Source organism: Lithobates pipiens, unplaced genomic scaffold (assembly GCF_037356315.1).
Source record: "Lithobates pipiens isolate NorthernLeopardFrog02 unplaced genomic scaffold, aLitPip1_a1.2 Scaffold_27, whole genome shotgun sequence".
NCBI lineage: Eukaryota > Metazoa > Chordata > Amphibia > Anura > Ranidae > Lithobates > Lithobates pipiens.
The window spans coordinates 173,872,996-173,890,820 of NW_027507788.1; the positions used below are offsets into that span (position 1 = coordinate 173,872,996).

The 17,825-nt window shown below is 40.9% G+C and overlaps 1 long non-coding RNA gene across 1 annotated transcript; it reads left to right on the top strand.

Moving 5' to 3' along the window:
* The first annotated feature begins 10,960 nt into the window (after nucleotides 1-10,960).
* Nucleotides 10,961-17,146, top strand: LOC143934352 (uncharacterized). The gene is made up of 2 exons (XR_013263254.1): nucleotides 10,961-11,571; nucleotides 15,541-17,146. It is a non-coding gene; the product is annotated as an uncharacterized LOC143934352 (long non-coding RNA).
* Nucleotides 17,147-17,825: the final 679 nt, after the last annotated feature.

The window sequence follows — 17,825 nt, forward strand, 5'->3', positions numbered from 1 at the left end:
AAAAAGTTGGGAGGTATGCATTATGTCTGGGGTACAAGATTAATCACAAATTTGGGTCCATCTTGCACTACACAAGGAGTAGAGCCACTCTAGAAAGACTATACTATGGCCCTATGGTCCCACCTTGCAGAGGCTCAGCCTTTACGGAACCATACAGGTGCAACAGCCCTGACAACAGGGCTACACAGTCAGATTAAATAGTAAATATGCCAAGAAAAGCTCAACCAAAGTTTAATGTTACTCGTTCAACAGAAAACAATTTAATTGTATTTTTAAAAAACTGAGCTAAAACCATAAAAACCATTCAGTAATCAACATTGTGGTTTTGTCAAAGTGAATTATTTCTGATCTTTCAGTATAGTCAGCATATGGGAAAAAATCTATTTAATCAGTGAAACATTATCATTGTGCCTAATAAATAATTGTTTAGCAAATATTAATTTCATAAATTCAGTTTTCTTTGCAAGTTGTGCATAAAAAATGAAATGTAATTAATTATCCCTTAATGGAATCAGTGAATGTCATTGATCAAAACTAAATGAATAGAGCACTGGCTAATGGAGTTAATGGATGCTCAACCTGGCTACTATACATAAACTTGCACAAGTTATGCTCTATTGTATATGGCCAAATGTACTGTATGTGGATACCCCTCCAAATTAATGAGCGCAGGTGTTTCCTGTGAAGGGTACTATTCATGCTACAACACACAAACATATTTTAGACAATGGTTTTCTTCCAACTTTGAGGAAATAAATTGGGTAAAGCCATTTTCTGTTCCAGCAAGACTGTGCCCTTGTGTTTAAAGTAATAATAAAGGCTTATTTTTTGTTTTTTAAATAACAAACAAACATGTTATACTTACCTGCTCTGTGCAGTGGTTTTGCACAGAGCAGACCAGATGCTCCTCTTCTCAAATCCCTTGCTGACCCTCCTGGCCCCTCCTTCCTGCCAAGTGCCCCCACAGCAAGCAGCTTGCTATAGGGTAACCAGAGCTGAGCCGCTACTGTGTTTGTCCATTCAAACACAGAGCCATGTTTCAGCCCCACCCCTCACTCTACTATTTGGCTCACTGACTTTGATTAACCACTTCAATACAGGGCACTTTCACCCCCTTCCTTCCCAGCCCAATTTTCAGCTTTCAGCGCTCTAGCGCTTTCAGTGACAATTGCGCGGTCATGCTACACTGTACCCAAATGAAATTGTTATCATTTTGTTCGCACAAATAGAGCTTTATTTTGGAGGTATTTATTCACGACTCCGTTTTTTTTTTTTGCGATATAAGCGCAAAAAAAGCGGAAATTTGGGAAAAAAACAATATTTTCTTTTTTCTATTTGAAAAGAAATCCAATAAAATCAAATTTTGTCATAAATTTAAGCCAAAATGTATTCTGCTACATGTTTTTAGTAAAAAAAATTCCGTTAAGTGTATAATAATTGGTTTGTGTGATCACGGACATATGTACGCAAATGATCATGTACATATGTGTGCAGGTGATCACGTACATATGTGTGCAGATAATCATTGGGACATGTGATTTTAGTGGGACATATGTGGGGGACATGTTTTTATTATTAGGGACATGTGTTTTTATTATTTGGGGACATGTATGTTTTGGGACATGTGTGTTTTGGGGACATATGTGGGGACTGTGTTTGTACTGTGTGGTGTGTTGTGTGTTGACACTACACTGATGATCAGTGAGTAAAAAGCTGTGAAAAGCAGCCCATACTCACTGATCATCAGCCGGCTGCAGCGATCCGCTCTCCTCTCCTCTGCGATGACTTCCGTGTGAGGAGAGGAGAGCCGATTGCCTAGCAACCGGCTGTTTGTTTACATCACATGACGGCCGTGATTGGACAAGGCCGTCATGTGATCAGGAGGGCCAATCACAGTAGCGATCCCGCTACTCCTGAAGGACGTTCCTGAACGTCCTATCAGGAGCAGGCGGCTCCCACCCGGCCGTATATATACATTGGCCGGGTGGGAAGTGGTTAACAGCAGAGGGCAACAATGGCACTCGCTGCTGTTTCAGCCAATGAGGGAGAGTCAGGATGGACAGCTGAGGCTAAGTATTAGGGAGGCTGGGGGGAGGGTGGGGTAGCTGCATACAGAAGGTTTTATATCTTAATGCATTAAAAAACCTTCTGCCTTTAGAACCACTTTAAAACCAGCTCCATAAAGGTTTGAGAAGTTTGGTGTTGAGGAATTCGAGTGGCCTGCACACAGAGCCCTGACCTCAGTCCTAATAAGCATTTTTGGGAGCACTGATTTTGAATCAGTATCTTCATGCCCAGCATCTATACCTGTCTTCACAAATGCTCTTTTGGCTGATTGGGCACAAATTCCTACACACTCCAACAATTTGTAGGAAGCCTTGAAGCTGATATAGTCACAAAGCGTATCTGTATTAAATCACCTGGGTAAGCAGCAGTGGGTGTGAAGAACATTGCCCACACCATCGCCCCCTCCAGAACACTCGGCAGCAACTAGTCTGGCAAAGCCAGAAAAACCAGTGCCAGTACAGGGACCAAGAAATGCCTCAAGCCAAAAAACGATTGTCAAGACAAGTCAACGTTTCTTCACAGGCTGTATATATTCCAACAACGCAGCTTCAAACAGAGAGACTCAATGCTCACTAACCAGGACTTTCTTCTCCCAAAAAAAAGGGAAAATATTCTCCTTCTCTTCCACCTCCACCATGGGTAAGGAGAGAGGAGCGCCCAGTGTCCAGAATAAGGAAGAATATAATTGTTTTTTGGAGGTAAAATATGTACAGATTGAGTCAGCGCTTTTGGGGGGCATTGCCTCCTTCTTCTTTAGGACTTATGAAAGCTGGCAACTGCTTGTGAGATGCAGAGGCATCAAATGTCCATTTGCTATCTTTGCACCTCACAAGCAGTTATCAGTTTTCATAAGTCCTGAAGGTGGGGGAGGCAATTCCCCGAAAATACATTGGCTCTATCTGTACATGTTTTACCCTCAATAAGTGATTATATTCTTCATCAAGAGTTTCCTTATTCTGGACTCCGGGTGCTCCTGTCTCTTTACCCAAGTACTTTCTGCTAAAGTGGCAGCTCTGTCCAACCAGCAAGGTAGCAGTCCATATCTCCAAAGAGAGATCAGCACCATCATTCACCCACGGAACCACCAATATTTATCACAAACATTCTACTGATCCAGCGCATTCTCTAGCTTAAAAGATCAACTCAACCATGGAGCAAATCCAACATTTCTCCAAACAGGAGTGCACAGTCCAGAATACAAAGCACTCACATGGTGGCTGATATTGTCAGCTCTGCATGAATGGGGTTCCTTACAGTACAGAACCAACTGAATGCCCCACTTAACTCCACCCACTGGTCCTTATATACCCCCTTGTAAATAAGTAAGAATAACAGAGCAACCATCTTGATTTGAACTTGTCTAAAGGGCCCCGCACTTTTATACAATCCTGCAACCAATAATAAACAAGAAGGTCTGAGATAATGAGAAACACGTGAACATAATCAAAATGCTGAAAATAAAAAATACATTTCTTCTCAGTTGTGTATCTTTGCAAGATCTGTTTGTGAATTCATACCCTAAATTGGAACCGGACTCATAGAAAGACAAACACAGCTAAGATGTATTCCCCAGGGCAATAAACCTCCAGCAGACAGCCTCCATTTATATACCATGTAAGATCAAAGACAGAAAGATCCTAATAGTGTTAATTCTTTTCATTTAATATTAAGGCCAAAGCATATCAACTCACATTTGAAAAGTACATTAAGCACTATCCTAAATGCATAAGCTTAAACTACATAAGGACCTGTCCATCCCGTATATCATCAAATCAGCAGTCTCCGGACTTTGGTTTACCAGGTCCCGCTGTGTTTCATCAATATGACTTTGTCAGGGGTATCTTGCGTATACATTTATGTTTACTGTATTTACTGTATTTTGATAAGTTGAAGGGTTGCATGGTGTTACTATATATACAGTATGAGAATGTTAATCTGCACACTGCACACACCGGGCAGTTAAGTGTTGAGGTTAGGTTAAGGGTTAGAGGTGAATTTAACATTTAGGGGTTGGGTCCAGGTTAAGGGTTAAATGATAGTTTGGAATTACTTTAACCCCTTCATGATGGAGAGTAAAATAATTCCTAATGCCTGAACAGTTTTGCAACTTTGGCATGTGTTAGTAAATTTGTACATATCATCACAACTACTTAGTGTATCCAGGTGAATTATACCATTTTTTTTTTGGGCAAATTGTGTTTTCATTTGGTGGTAAATTGTATAGGATATCTCCTGTTTTTTTTTTAATTATCCAAAGAAACCTGCCACAAAATAGTACAATAGAATATTTTTTAAATGTAGCTATATATTTCTGGATACTAATATAACCTATCACCAAAGAACAACCCAAAATAAATTCTCCTGTTTCTGCCGATCACAGCGATACCACATACAGTGCCTTAAAAAAGTATTCGTACCCCTTGAAAGTTTCTACATTTTGTCATGTTACAACCAAAACCATAAATGTATTTTATTGGGATTTTTGTGATAGACCAACACAAATTGGCACATAATTGTGAAGTAGAAGGTGATAAATAGTTTTCAACATTTTTTACAAAAAAATATCTGAAAAGTGTGGCGTGCATTTGTATGCAGCCCCCTTTATTCTGATATCCCTAACTAAAATCTAGTGGATCCAATTGCCTTCAGAAGTCACCTAATTAGCAAATAGAGTCCACCTGTGTGTAATTTAATATCAGTATAAATACAGATGTTCTGTGAAGCCCTTAGAGGTTTGTTAGAGGACCTTAGTGAACAAACAGCATCATGAAGCCTAGGGAACACACCAGACAGGTCAAGGATAAAGTTGTGAAGAAGTGTAAATCAGAGTTAAGTCATAAGAAATATCCCAAGCTTTGAACATCACACAGAGCACTGTCCATCATCTGAAAATGCAAAAAGTATAGCACAACTGCAAACCTAATAAGACATGGCCGTCCACCTAAACTGACAGACTGGGCAAGGAGAGCATTAATCACAGAAGCAGCAAAGAAGCCCATGGTAACTCTGGAGGATCTGCAGAAATCCACAGCTCAGGTGGGAGAATCTGTCCACAGGACAAATATTAGTCATGCACTCCACAAATCTGGCCTTTATGGAAGAGTTTCAAGAAGAAAGCCATTGTTAAAAGAAAGCCATTAGAAGTCCCGTTTGCAGTTTGCAAGCAGTCATGTGGGGGACACAGTAAACATGTGCAGGAAGGTGCTCTGGTCAGAGGAGACCAAAATTTAACTTTTTTTCCTAAAAGCAAAACGATATGTGTAGCGTAAAACTAACACTGCACATCACCGTGAACACACCATCCCCATCATGAAACATGGTGGTGGCAGCATCAGCTTGTAGGGATGCTTTTCTTCAGTAGGGATGGCGAAGATGAATGGAGCCAAATACAGGGCAATTTTAGAAGAAAACCTTGAGTCTGCAAAAGACTTGAGGCTGGGGTAGAGGGGTTCACCTTTCAGCAGGACAACGGCTCTAAACATACAGCCAGAGCTACAATGGAATGGTTTAGATGAAAACATATTCATGTGTTAGAATGTCCCAGTCAAAGTCCAGAACTAAATCCAATTGAGGATCTGTGGCAAGACTTGAAAATTGCTCTCCACAGATGCTCTCCATCCAATCTGACAGAGCTTGAGCTATTTTGCAAAGAAGAAGAGGGCAAAAATGTGACTCTTTAGATGTGCAAAGCTGGTAGAGACATCCTCAAAAAGAATTGCAGCTGTAATTGCAGAGAATGGTGGTTCTACAAAGTATTGACTCAGGGGGCTGAATACAAATGTATGCCAATTCACATATTTATTTTTCCTTTCCCTTCACAGTTGTGTGCCACTCTGTGTTGGTCTATCACATTAAATCCCAATAAAATACATTCACATTTTTGGTTGTAACACAACAAAATATGGAAAATTTCAAGGGGTATGAATACTTTTTCAAGGGACTGTATAACTGTATATAGGGATGACCCAAACACCCCCCCCCCCCCCCGATCACATGAACACCGTTAAAGTCTATGGGACACAAACGTGAAAAATCAAAAGTGCTAATTTTAAAGGCTTATATGCAAGTTATTGCCATAAAAAGTGTTTGGAGACCCAGGTCCTGCACCAGGGGACATGTATCAATGCAAAAAAAAGTTTTAAAAACAGCAATTTTTTGGGAGTAGTGATTTTAATAATGCTTAAAGTGAAACAATAAAAATGAAATATTCCTTTAAATATCGTGGATGGGGGTGTCCCTAGTATTCCTGTAGTGCATCTTTCCCATGTTTATAACAGTGCCACAGCAAAATGACATTTCTAAAGGAAAAAATTTCAAGTAAAACTGCTCGCAGCTGTAATGTATTGTCAGATCCCGGTAATATAGATAAAAATACCCAAAAAAATGGCACCCACATTTAAAAAAAAATAGCGTGTGGGTCCTCCAGGCCCCCAGGCACTATATACTCTGAACAGCAGTAAATATACTGTACGGCCTGCCCTATATACTCTGCAGAAAATTGGGCCTTAGGTGTTGGTGGTACCAGAACACTGGAACACCCCAGTTACTCTTGTTGGGCACAAGAACGGGCCCTGCTATGAAATATTTTATCAGGAACTTTAATTATATGCCACTGTTAAACAGGGGCAGAAAAATTGGGCCTCGGGCGGTGGTGGTGCCACAACAGTGTAAGCCCTCGCAGATACCACTTGTTGGGTGCAGGAATGACCCCTGCTGTGAAATATTATATTTAAAAAAACAGGGGCAGAAAAATTGGGCCTTGGGTGATGGTGGTGGTGCCACACGACGTTAACCCCTCATAGATACTCTTGTTGGGGACGCAGGAACAGGCCCTGCTGTGAAATGATATATATGAAAATTTTAATTGCATGGCCTGTTAAACAGGAGCAGAAAAATTGGGCCTTTGGTTTTGGTGGCACCACAACACTGCAACAATCCGATCAGACTTTTTCTGATCGTTTGTAGAGAATTCCAATCGGACAAAGTGCCACGCATGCTCAGATCAAATTACGAGACCAAAGCTATTGGCTACTAGCCTCAACGTAGTCCCGTCGTAACGAAGGAACGTCATCACGTTCCGAACGATCGGATTTTCTGACAACTTTGTCCGACCGTGTGTATGCAACACCAGTTTAGGACAAAATCCGTCTGAAAAAATCCAACAGATTTTGTGGGCGGAATGTCTAACCGTATGTACAAGCCATTACTCTTGTTGAGTGCAGGAAAAATTGTAATTACATGCCCCTGTTAAACAGGGGCAGAAAAATTGGACCTTGGGTGGTGGTGACACAACACTGTAAGCCTTCACAGATACTCTTGTTGGGCACAGGAAAAGGGCCCTGCTGTGAATTATTAGATCAAAATTTTTAATTACATGCCTGTTAAACAGGGCCAGAAAAATTAGGCCTTTGGTGGTGGTGCCACAACACTGTAAATCCTCACAGTTACTCTTGTTGGGCGCAGGAACAGGCCCTGCATTTAAATATTATATCAAAAATTGTAATTAAATGCATCTGTTAAACAGGGGCAGAAAAATTGGACCTTGGTGGTGGTGGTGCCCTAAACCAAAAATATTGTTGGACGTTTGCATCATCAAGATTGAGGAGAAATAGGATAGTCAGCATAGACAATCTTCAAGGCATCACACATCCGTAGCAAATTCAATCAGTTACATCAGCATCAGGTGCTTGATAACTGCTGAGCCTAGACTAATTCATTTTTATGAATGTGAGCTTATCAACGGAGTCTGTGGACAGGTGCACTCTTTGATCTGTTACAAACCCTCCAGCAGCACGGAATGTGCATTCAGAAAGCATGCTGGATACAGGACAGGCCAGTAGCTCAATTGCATATTGAGCAAGTTCTGGCCAGTGGTCCATCCTCAAGACCCAGTAACCCAGTGGATGCTCTGTTGGAAAGGTCTCTAAGTCTGCATTTGCCCCTAGATGATTCCTGCACCATGTAATGCAGACGCTGGCAATGATTGCGTGAACTGATGAGACATTGGCGCCGAAGACTGAAAAATTGTTTAAAGGCATCTGTCAGCCAGCCACCTTCTCCACTGTTCTTCCTCTGACTGAACAAAGCTTCAGCAACACGTTGTCCAGCACCAGGAAATTGTAACCTCCCAGGGTCTAGAAATGCTTTCTTCAAGGCCTTCTAAAGATTTTTCATCCTCTGCTCCCTCTGCGAAGGCAAGTTCTGCATCCTTACCCTTGTAACATGGATCAAGAAGGGTTGCCAGCCAGTAATGATCCCTCTCCTTGATACCATGAATCCTGGCGTCCTTTCACAGGCTTTGCAGAATCAGGGAGGCCGTGCAGCGTAAATTTGATACATAACTACCTCCTCCCAGCCATGTAAACCTCCTTGGGTTTCTGGGGACTGAAAACTATCCCTTGAGGACTGCTGCTGTGTGTCTACATCCATGTTGACACAATCCTCCTCCTCCTCCTTTTCTTCCTGTGTGTTTGGTGGGCCCGCAGGATTGCTATCTGGATAAAGGGGGCCTTGAGAGGTAAGGAAGTCCCCCTCTAAATCATAATCTCAATCAAGCTATCTCTCTGTCCACGCCAACAACACTACACATGGCCGCCATGTAAGCAGCCTTATATAGTGTGGGGCTTGGACTTAGTCCCCCTGAATCATGATTGGCCAAAGGCACCCTGCTTTTGGCCAATTATGGCTCTCTTAGCAGAACATGCTGTGATTGGCCAAAGCATGCAGTCAGGTGCATGCTTTGGCCAATCATCATACAGCAATGCACTGCGATCTTGCAGTGCATTATGGGGCATTCTGCGGCGCTCGTTTTTCCGTGAATGCCCCATAATGTTTGCTATTTGCCGAACTGGCGACCACCCGATGTTCGAGTCAAACTTATGTTTGACCCGAACATCAAGTTAATCCCTAACTGTATATGTGGCCCCACAGGATTAAGACCCACTTCTGTGAAGCCACATATATGTGTATGTTCGGTGGGAGGAAATCCATACTCTCTATTTGCCAGCAAGAAACTAGGGGGTTGATTTACTAAAGGCAAATAGACTGTGAACTTCGCAAAGTGCAGTTGGCCTGAATCTTAATAAATGAGTTAAAGCTTCACTTTGCAAAGACTAACCAATCACGTGCAAAGAAAATAAAAAAAAGGATGACTGCATGATGGAAGTCAGCAGAGCTTCTGCTAATTTACTAAACTTTGGAGCAATTGCATTTGCAGAGTGCAGCTGCACTTTGCAATGTGCACAGTCTATTTGCCTTTAGTAAATCAACCCCTAGAAATCACTAAAAAGTGATGGGCGATCTAAACGTGTACAGTTGTCACCAGAACGAGAAGTGAGGGTGAATCTTCCAATTTAAACAGAGAGGAAAAATGAACTGGTGTGAAGCCCCGGATGGTTGAGATATTACAATCCCAAGTCACTGTCCCTGAGTTCTGACAGGGCACCCCAGAAGGTATCCTGGGTAGAATTTAGATACTGAAGAAGCAAGAAGAGCACCACATCAGTGATTGTAACAAGCTGGTTTTTAATTATTTTCAAATAAGATAAGCCATCCAAAGCATTTCAGGGCATCAAACATTTCCCTTCAGCTGAGCTTAAAGTGATACTAAAGTCTTGTGTTTTTTTTTTTTCTAACGATAACAAGCATGTCATACTTACTCTATGCAGTGGTTTTGCACAAAGCAACCCGGATCCTCCTCAAGCAGCTTGCTGTGGGGGCACAAAAGCATGCGCTCTCCCGACTTGTGGCTTTGTGTGTCCATTCAAACACAGACCCCAACTTGGCCCCGCCCTGGTTCACTGGCTGGGATTGACCATAGGCACCCACTGCAGCCAAAAGCCAATCAGGAGTGCAAGCCCTCGGAGAGGCAATGCTCTTGTGGACATCACTGGATTGAGAGGGGGGGGGGGGGCCAGGTAAGTATTAGAGGGGGCTGGGGGGCTGCTGCTCACAGAAGATTTTTTTACCTTTCATACATAGAATGCATGAAGGTAAAACACCTTGTGCCTTTACAACCACTTTAAGAGATGTGTGGGTTTAAAATGACAGGACTCCACAACAGAAAATTTTAGGAGTTCCATAGTATAGCCATAATGAAGTGAGAGGGTTTGAGCCCACAAAACATGTTGGCTGTTTTAAATTTTTATGAAATAATTCAAACCAGCTTTGACTTAACTAAAATTGGCATGATGCACTTATATTCTTCAATGTCTGAAGGAAAAAATAATTGAGTCTAATAATTGAATTAAGTCTACCATACTACTCTGTCCCAAACTAAAACAAAAAATTAGCTTTGCATACACTTTAATGTAGTATGGTTAGATCCCTTTTAGACACAGTAAAAAAAACTGTATGTGTATGTCAACAGAATAATTTTTTTGAAAAATTCTCAAATTGACATGATTTATGACCCTCTTAAGAATTAAGGAAGTCATGACTACTGGTGAAAATGGAATAGTTCTGGACGTGATGAATCCCAGTTCTCTGTTTCCTAATGTCCATATTTATGAACTGTGGAGAACAAGGGCCAGTGTCATCCAGAGCTAAAAATGTACAAGACAAGTCCTGGGAACAAACTCTATGAATGATGCTTCACAAGCTCTCCCTGACGTGTTTTGTCTTCTGAGTTTTCGAAAGTAACCATACGGAATATCCAGCCTATTCCACAGGAAATTCTAATGATGGGAAAGAATTCCCTTTGTTTAAATCATTTAATTTTCATTTCAAACATTGTGTTACAAACGAAAAGGAAAAAGGCTGTTGTATGTAAACACTGCTCACATGCTGCTGAAAACTATCATTGTTTTTTCTTTTTTATCTACCAGACTATTTTTTTTTACATAGATAACAAAATAAAAATTCAATTATTATTATTATTATTATTCAGGATTTATATAGCGCCAACAGTTTGCGCAGCGCTTTACAATATGAGGGCAGACAGTACACTTACAATACAAATCAATACAGGAGGGATCAGAGGGCCCTGCTCGTTAGAGCTTACAATCTAGAAGGGAGGGTCAAGTTGAAACAAAAGGTAATAACTGTGGAGGATGAGCTGATGGAGAAAATGAAAATACAGTTAGGTGTGGGTGGGGTAGGCTTCTCTGAAGAGAAGTGTTTTCAGGGATCGTCTAAAAGCTAATAAAGTAGGAGATAAGCAGACAGATTGGGGTAGGGCATTCCATAGGATTGGGGAGGCTTTGGAAAAGTCCTGGAGGCGAGTATGGGAGGAGGTGATGAGGGAGCTAGAGAGCAGGAGGTCTTGAGAGGAACGAAGAGGACGAGTGGGTTGGTATTTAGAGACTAAGCTAGTGATGTAGCTGGGGGCCGAGTTGTGGATGGCTTTGTATGTAATTGTTAGTATTTTGAATTTAATTCTTTGGCTGAGCGGAAGCCAGTGGAGGGATTGACAGAGAGGAGTAGCAGACACAGAGCGATTGGTAAGGTGGATGAGTCTGGCAGCGGCATTCATAATGGATTGAAGAGGTGATAGACTATGTAGAGGTAAGCCAATGAGAAGGGAGTTGCAGTAGTCGAGGCGAGAGATGACCAGCGAGTGAATTAAGAGCTTTGTTGTCTCATTGGTTAGAAAGGGGCGTATTTTGGAGATGTTGCGGAGGTTGAGGCGGCAAGATTTGGACAGTGATTGGATGTGTTGCTTGAAGGAGAGTTCAGAGTCCAGGACTACACCTAGAACCTTGGCATGAGGGGATGGGCTTATGGTTGTGCCATCAATTTTGACAGTGAGATCAGGGGAAGGGGCATATGGGGGAGGAAAAATTATAATAGTCGGTGTTAAACTGTGATTTTTTCTGGTAAAACTATATATATAGATATCTATCTATCTATCTATCTATCTATCTATCTATCTATCTATCTATCTATCTATCTATAGATATATAGATATAGATATAGATATAGATATATATCTATATATATATATAGATATAGATATAGATATATATATATATATATATATATATATATATATATATATATATATATCTATATAGCTATAGACATCTATCTATATCCATATATATATATATGTATATATATATATATATATAGATAGATAGATAGATAGATAGATAGATAGATAGATAGATAGATAGATAGATAGATAGATAGATAGATATAGATATCTATATATATATAGTTTTGCCAGCAAAAATCACAGTTTAACACCGACTATGTTAATCTCATCAGCTCTGTAATTGAATTTTTATTTTGTTACCTATGTAAAAAAAAGTAGTCTGGTAGATTAAAAAACAATGATAGTTTTCAGAAGCATGTGAGCAGTGTTTACATACAAACCTTTTTCCTTTTCATTTGTAACACAATGTTTGAAATGAAAATGAAATGATTTAAACAGAGGGAATTCTTTCTCATCATTAGAAGGCTGTCCACAAGGTTTAGGAGTGTGTCTAGGGGAACGTTTGACCATTCTTCCAGAACCACATTTGTGAGATCAGGCACTAATGTGGACGAGAAGGCCTGGCTCGATGTCTCCACTCTAATTCATCTCAAATGTGTTCCATCGGGTAGAGGTCAGGACTCTGTGCAGGCCAGTCAAGTTCCTCCACCCCAAACTCGCTCATCCATGTCTTTATGGACCTTGCTTTGTGCACTGGTGCGCAGTCACGTTGGAACAGGAAGGGGTCATCCCCAAACTGCTCCCACAAAGTTGGGGGTATGAAATTGTCCAGCAAACCAAGACATTTTGGTCAATTTCAGGCTCCCAACTTTGTAGGAATAGTTTGGGGATGGCCCCTTCTTATTCCAACATGACTGCGCACCAGTGTACAAAGCAAGGTCCATAAAGTCTTGGATGAGTGAGTTTGGGGTGGAGAAACTTGACTGGCCCTCACAGAGTCCTGACCTCAACCCGATAGAACACCTTTGGGGTGAATTAGAGCAGGACCTTCTCGTCCACATCACAAATGCACTCCTGGAAGAATGGTCAAACATTCCCATAGACACACTTCTAAACCATGTGTACAGCCTTCTCAGAAGAGTTGAAGCTGTTATAGCTGCAAAGGGTGGGCCAACTCAATATTGAACCCTACGGACTAAGACTGGGATGTCATTAAAGCTCATGTACGTGTAAAGGCAGGAATCCTAATACTTTTGTTAATATAGTTTACGTATATATATATATATATATATATATATATATATATATATATATAAATATATATATACACACATATACACACATATAGCTTATATATAGCTTATAACACGTGCATTTTAATGGACACTGTTGCAGATTCCTGCTTGCTTCTGTTTTGTAGAAACTGTGACAGGCTGTGACAGGTTTACTTTGGGAACTCAGATTTTGGATTTTCCAATAAAGTCACTATGATTTATCTTCTTGTGTTGTTTATTTTAGCTTGTGCCATTGAGCTCTGTGAAAACAGGCTTTTTAAAACAGGATTTAAGAAGATATATGAGAAAAAGCAGAAAGGGAGCTTAAGTTCCTAGGGAGCCAGGATTGCCAGTGATTGCAAACAGCCACCCACACAGGATATTGATGGCTGTAATACATTCCCATATATAATAAAATGTTCCAGGCAATGTGATTCTTGACTTAGTTGGTCAGGAAATTTAAATTCAACCATGGACACCTCTGCTGGGAGGAAGAGCGAAAACAAGCAAGCATCATTTTGCCAGCAAGGGAGCGTGAACATTGCTTAGCCTCAGTACATTAGGTCCTTTACTCAGTAATAAAATCATATCACATTATATCACATGTTTATGCATAATATTGCTGAAAACTGTTATATATAAACATGATATAATTTTAATAGACTTTTAAATTGATTTAGTCTAGATGTGCAAATGCAGTTATCTAAGGGCAAGTTCATGAGAACTATTAAAATATTTAGGCTTATTACTGCAGAAGCAAATGTCCCCTATAAAGAGCAGAGTGACTGTATCAATAACAGGTTTTTATACTCAAGCATCAGTCAGCCAAAATCCCTTATCTATCCCATGGAGCTTTGTAAGTGTATCTGTGCTTTGATCTCCCAGTCAGTTAGATCTAATAAAAATCTCTAATTGTAAAAAATTTTATAAGTCAGGTTGTCCTTTCCTGCCAGAGAAAAAAATGGCCTTTGCTATAACTCAAAAGCTCATCTTTCTGAGTGACCTACACGTCAGAGGAATTACTCCGTATGTTAATGCAATCACAAAAAGAGAAGATAAATGCTCTGCAAATTATTCCCATCAGAAATCGGAGAGAGAATATCATTAGATTTAATACAAATATCACACCCTTGATAGAAGCATTAGAATGATAGCTTGCATTTTCCAAATAGCATTTGGTCTTACACCACATTGGTGCAACAATTACATCTTAGTAGGCAGGGCACAATAATGTCATCCAACTATGTAATAATGCTATTGCTTTAATAGGGAACCTGTACTTTGCTCATACGGGTCAGTGTAACAAGTTCTCTTTATGGCAGGCAGTGTCAACAATTTTTAATTAGCCAATTGGCCAATGCTGAACTGATCCACTTTGCTGCTGGAGGCTGAAGGAATACCCAATATACACTATATGGTCAAACATTTATAGATATCTGACCTCATCTTTATAAGCACGTTGAACATTCTACTCCAAAACCATGGGTTAATATGGAGTGTGCAACTATACGAGTCTCTTATATCCATTAAAAGATTTTACAAGATTTTGGATTGACTTTGAGCTCATTCAGTAAAAAAGAGCACTTGTGAGGTCAGGTACTCATGTTGGATGAGAAGACATGGCTTGCTATTGGCATTCTAATGTCCTGTACACACGATCAGATTTTCTGACAGCAAATGTTGGATGTGAGCGTGAGGGCAGAAAGTCCGACCATGTGTATGCTCCATCCAACATTTGTTGTCAGACTTTCCAAATATTGGCTAGCTGGTTCATCAAATGTTTGTTGTCTGACTTTCCGATCGTGTGTACACAAGTCCGTAGGACAAAAGTCCACGCATGCTCGGAATCAAGTACGAGCTGGAGATATAACTAGCATTCATAATGGAGATATCACGTACATCTTGTACGTCACTAAATTCGTAATTGTTGACCGTGTGTATGCAAGATAAGTTGGAGCCAACATCCTTCGAACAAAAATCCACGGATTTGTTGTCGGAAAGTCAGATCGTTTGTACGGGGCCTAATTCTTCCCCAAGGTGTTGAGCAGTGTTATGGTTTAGGCCACTCAAGTGCTTTGACACCAAAATCATCACACTAAACTTGACACAGCCATGCTGGAACAGGAAAGTACCTTCCCCAAAAGTTTCCACAAGGTTGCAAGTGCAAAATTGTCTAAACCGTCTTTGTATACTGTAACGTTAAAGGGACACCTGAAAAGGTCCACTTAATTTTAGCAATATAGTGGGAAAACACACATGCACACCTCTATTCATAAAATAGAAGTAAAAAGTTGTTGCTAATTAACCTTTTTCCTCTTATAGAGAGTTCCCCCGGTATCAGCTGTACCCTAATGCCGCAAACACATGACCAGAATTTTCAACGGACTAGGTCTGACAGTCTACCCAATGGACTTTCGGCGGAGTTCTGACGGATTTTCCGAATGAACGGACTTGGCCACACACAAGCACACCAAAGTCCGACGGATTCAAACGCGATGACGTACGACCGGACTAGAATAAGGAAGTTCATAGCCAGTAGCCAATAGCTGCCCTAGAGTCGGTTTTCATCCCTCGGACTAGCATACAGACGAACTGATTTTTCCATCCCAGAGCCTGTACTGTGCCCTCTGATTCCAGTATTGTGCCTTCTTGATCCCCCTGTACTGTGCCCTTCTGCTTTCCCCCTCAATTTTATTGAAAGTACTAATTAATATATATTTAATTCTATCAACTATATATATACTTTAAGTTTTGACAGTAGATGCGCGAATTTGGGCAGGGTGGTAGGGGTCTCATGACATTAATTTGTCCAGGGGCCCATCATGCTAGTAGGATGGCCCTGACTATGTGTTGTGCTGTCACCATAATCCAAATAAATATGCTTTAGAAAAAAAAACTGTATAGATCCTGGAGTTAAAAAATAGCAAGATTACTGCAGGCGACACATGTGGCTAAGATATGAGGTAAGTATGGTATAAAAAGGGTTTTATTAAGTTTTAAAAATTGCCAAAATAGTAATAGCTCAGAAAGTATTAAATAATACACAACACCTTAGAAGTGACTTAACATAAAAATCAAACAGCAATGTCAGGACTAGTAAGAACGTCCATTAGTGGAACACCATCAACAGTATCATCACTGACCCAACCACCTAGGATTCAGCATGTGATATATGCAGCATTCGGTGATTGGGGAAGAGAACCCCTAAAAAATGTCAGCATCACAGGTAATGATGGAATAATGAATTAACTCCTTAACATATAAACTGATGGCACCAAAGATCCAAAGGACAACGTACCCAGTATGGTTCTGAGTACTCTTATTCCATGCCCACCTGACTAGACCAGCCAACAAGGGGCTTTAGGCCATATAGAACTATTTGTGCCAATACTGGGTGTCTCGTGTAGCTGGATAGGTGCTGTAGTTCTAGTAGTTAAAATAGGTGGCTGCAGGGAGACTACCGGTAAACATATCAGTTTCAAACTCCATAAAACCCATATCACTTACCCACTGTCAGGGCTGGCTTAGCCCTTCCTTCTCTGGGCTGGCTGCTCAGCTGTCGGGTAATTGCCAGCTCTCATCTCTCTCCACAGTTACCAGCTGTTCCTGATCATGCTTGTCTGACCTGCCTACTTAAAGCTGTCCAGCTCACTTCACCTCTGCCTTCGCCTTGGTCACATGACAAGAAATCATCTCCTGTGGTTCTTTTTAAAGACTGGATTGCTGACATCCCTTCTGGCTCCTTATCCTACTTGCTGTTGCTCTACTTGGATCCCTGACTTCTGGCCTGGCTGACTACCCGATATGGTTATTGAACTCTGGCCTGGCTGACTACTCTATCCGGTTACTGGACTCTGGCTATGCTTTGACTACGCTTTTTCTATTTACCTTTGTATTTTTATTAATAAACAAGTGTGATTTAATTGTACTTCTGTCTCGGCCTGATTCATGGTTTCTGACACCCACATGGGCACATACCTTGTGGGTATTTAGCTATACCTGGGGCTATAGTTATGGGGGATCATTAGAACTGATAGCTCTTGTGGCAATGTGCAGCCCTCCAAATACGGCTATAAAAGCCACAACCACATTATTGTTATTGAGGCTTTACCACACTTAAAGAAGAAGTAAACTCTGGTGGGTTTTACTTCCTCTTTATTTCCCTGCAAAGGTAAAACATAATGGGCTACTATGCATCGCATAGTAACCCATTATGTGTCACTTACCTGAAACCAAAGCCCGCAATGTCACTGCTGTCCCCACTAGCGGGGAGCATCCATCTTCACCCTTCTTCCTTCTGGGACCCCAAACTCTGACTCTGTGAATGGCCGGAGTCGCGTGACATCACTCCCACGCATGCGTGCAGGAGCCACCAGTCTATTAGAAACGGCACAGTGCACCTTTTCTAAAGTGTGCATGCGCTGTAGTCATCAGCCCTCGGGTCTTTCGTAAATATCTCATAAACCGTGGAGGTTTAGGAGATATTTCAAGCACCTACAGGTAAGCCTTAATATAGGCTTACCTGTAGGTAAAAGTGGTTGTACAAGGTGTGCAAACACTTTAAAGGTACCATACCTGCATGGTTTAATTGTAGCTGATGGCTACAG